This window comes from Prionailurus viverrinus, chromosome A3, assembly GCF_022837055.1.
Source record: "Prionailurus viverrinus isolate Anna chromosome A3, UM_Priviv_1.0, whole genome shotgun sequence".
Classification (NCBI taxonomy): Eukaryota; Metazoa; Chordata; class Mammalia; order Carnivora; family Felidae; genus Prionailurus; species Prionailurus viverrinus.
The window spans coordinates 7,457,873-7,461,367 of record NC_062563.1 but is presented as its reverse complement, the minus strand read 5'-3'; the positions used below and the strand labels follow the sequence as shown (position 1 = coordinate 7,461,367).

Genomic DNA, 3,495 nt, shown 5'->3' with positions numbered 1-3,495 from the left:
ATCTTTTGGGGCAAGTAACACAACCAGACCAATCTGTCTTTATCCAGAATATTAAAAACCAGAATTTGACAGATAAATCTCTGTGTTCTTGTATCATGTGTCAGAAGCATGTGTGCTTGGGGTTACTGTGGCAATCTTTCCAGACTAATGGAGAAAGCTTCCTATAAGGAAAGAGTAGAACCAAAATATCCAAAGAAGCAAAGAATCACAGCTAAAAGAGAATGAGAGGGGAGAAATATATATAATTTTGAGGTATTGGAGGTGGTCGTGCTTGAAGTGGACACCCCAGTTAGGTGATTTACTAAGTTCGAATTTTTGCTGAAACAAGTTTGAGGTTAGTTTCTGTCACCTGTAGCCAAGAGAGGGTGGACGCTGAATACATTGTGTGGGACTTAGAGTCTGAGGGTTATATTTAGCTCAATTGCAAGCCCATCTGTTGCACTTAGAGTGAAAATTTTTGTCAGCTTTTCTCCTCCCCTAATGATCCTGTTGTAGTTAGCTTATGGGCTGATGGTCACAGAGACAGTTGTGTCTTTGGGTCTGTTTTCTAATCCAAATTACCATCAACTGGAGAACAACCTTCCCTCCACCTGGCCTTTCATACCACTGGTCCCTCCCTGGTAGAGGCTAAGGACTGTCTGTTCTTTGGTCTGATGAAATTCACCCCCACTCCTTTACATCCAAAGCAGAAAGATGTTATGTAGGGACTTATTCTTTTCTGTCATTCACCTTTCAAAATTCACTCAGGGTGCGAGTTATTTTGCATTAACTATGTGAAGTTTCTACAATTGTCTTTGTCTCACTAAAGTAAGTCTCTATATATAACTAACCTATATGCGTTTTACACACACACACACACACATATATACACACACATAGGTATATTTTATATATTATGTCTATTTTTAAAATATAATTATTTCAACCACAAATGTACAACTTCAACAGAATAGGGTCCTTAGATTGAGGTGCCTAGAATTTGGGAAAAATTATGAGCTTATGGATACAATGGTTCAAGTGTTGTTTCCCAAAGGCTAATCTTTAAAATGGCTGCATTTGCAGTGTTTTGAAAAACTAGCTGAAATACACATCCCAGGAACTGTCTGCTAAGTGTGGTCCTTAGGTAGATTTGAATTGGATTCTGAAACTCCATAGATTTTCTTTTAAACTTTCTTCATTCTTTGAAGTGCTTCCTTCCAAGATTTGGAAACATTACTTTTGAGGTAAGGAAAGCCGATAGTACTTAGGTCAGATCGTTGAGTCCATTGGGGCGGGGGGGGGGGGGTAGTATAATAAATATAATAAATAAGAATTTAAAATGGAGAAGAAACAAGTTAGGGTTGATTAGTAATTGGTAGGTGAATTCATTATGCTAAGATCACATCTTTCATCTGCGAGAGCTCCCAGTATGGGCAGTGGTTTGGCTTAGTCACAGAGGCAACCTGAGGTAACGTGACATGGTGCAATGCTGGGTCTCAAGTTAGGGACTGGTTTAGCTCCAGTCAAGCATGTGATTCTGAGTAAGCCACTTAACTTCTCTGAACCTCAATTTCTCATCTGTAAAGCCGCGTGATGATAATAACTTTTTCATAGTATTTTTATGGGAACGCGAATAAATCATGCAAGGAAATGTGCTTTGAAAACTGCCAGTAAGTTATAGAAGTTCAAGTTCTTACTACTAAGAAGTAGCTGGTTATAAGGACCACTTGATGTTAAAGAAGATTGAAGTGAAGTAAGGGAACAGGCACCTTACTTTCTCTTTAGAACAATATTGCTGTTGTTCCTATTTATTTGGGGTCATGGATCTCTTGGAGAATATGATTGCAGACACAGATCCTCTTTCTGAACATTGCCCAAGTATATAAAAAAAAAAAGGAAAAGTTTCAGAGTTTTCAAAGACTGTTGGTGCTTATGATGGCTTAGTTTAGGAACACTGTCTTCTCTTTTAATGTGCTGCTTTCTTGATTTGTTTCTCTGAATCACTTGAGTGTGAGCTTCCTGAGTTCATGGACACAGACAGCTGTGCTCTCTGCTTCAGGAGTAGCACTGATAACAGTGTCTGGTCCATTGAAATAGGAGCTCCATAAGCCAAGTTAACACATCCCCTGGTGACTAGACCACCTCCTGGAGGGTGGCTACAGGCAGATACACACACAACTGCTAAGAAGCAGCGGTAAGATGTGTGCCCAAAGTGAAGCATGCTGCACCCTGTAAACATTAAGGGGAAATGGTTGGGGGGGGGGCCTTTGAGCAGGGTCTTGAGAATGCATTTCAAATGTAGGAGTCAGAGAGTAAATTTGAGAGTTATGGAATGGCTCGAGAGAAGTATAGAAAAGATTCATAATATGTCAGAAGTTAAAAAAACAGCTACTTTTAACTAGGGTTGGCTCACGCCCATGCTTTGTTGAACTTCCGCCATGTTTTTAAAATGAAAAATTTTACTTAAAAATAGGAAGCTCTGCCTTTTCTTGAGGAGCGAGATGTGGCGACCAAGGCTGACCCCATTGATGAGGGAGAACAGTAGCTGAGTCCTTGGATGAGGTCTGTGATATGCCAGCCCCCTGCCACGTTGTCACTCATTTGTGGGCTAGCTTGGTCTACCCAGTCACTGAGTTTTGTACCTGGGTTCAGGGTCCTAGAGACCATTGGACCTTGGATGCCTGCACCTTTATGACAAGGACATCTACAAAAAGACTCCTGTGGTAGAAAAATCAGCAGGTAGAGTGTTTGTGTGTTGGAAGCTTGCCATTGAAGACCAATAGTGCTGAAGTAGGTGAATTTAGAACGGATATATTTTTAAAAAGATCGCATGATGGAAAAACACTCCTGTGTAATTAGTACGAATGATTAGGAATTCAGTGGTGGTGGGGGAGGCGGACATGATCGTTGTAGGTGAACACTAGGAAGGGGGTGCTGCAAATTATGTTCAGGTGATTGCATTGAGAACATTGTTGTTTTCTTGTTTTAGGAATTTTATTTGGTTCTTTTAAAGTTTATTTATTTTGAAAGAGAGAGAGAGAGAGAGATACCAGAGTAGGGGCAAAGAGAGAGGGAGAAAGAGATTCCTAAGCAGGCTCCACATTGTCAGCATGGGGCTCAACGCGGGGCTCAAACTCAAGAACCATGAGATCATGACCTGAGCCGAAACCAAGAGATGATGCTTAACTGACTGAGCCACCCAGACACCCCATGTTTTAGGAATTTTAATCCTTCAATTCAATAATTGTGTTCATCTCTCATGGACTCACAATTTCTACACTTGATCTTAGCCAAAAGGCCAAGAAGCGATTCACAATTTCTGATACATCAATCACATTAATTGTCTTCATCATCATCAAAAAAAAAAAAAAAAAAAAAAAGTTCTGGTGAGGCTCATCGCCCAGCCCCAAGCAAGAGAGAAGACAAGACACAGGAGAAAGATTGAAAACCTGAGCAGCCAGGGCTAGCGGAAGAGAAAGTAATTTGCTTTGACCCAGGCGATAAATCCTCCGGGCA

General features: G+C 40.7%; 1 non-coding gene across 1 annotated transcript; it reads right to left on the bottom strand.

Annotated features, from left to right (window-relative positions):
• Positions 1 to 3,098: 3,098 nt before the first annotated feature.
• LOC125163186 (U2 spliceosomal RNA) lies at positions 3,099 to 3,289 on the bottom strand. Its single transcript, XR_007151339.1, has one exon. It is a non-coding gene; the product is annotated as a U2 spliceosomal RNA (small nuclear RNA).
• Positions 3,290 to 3,495: the final 206 nt, after the last annotated feature.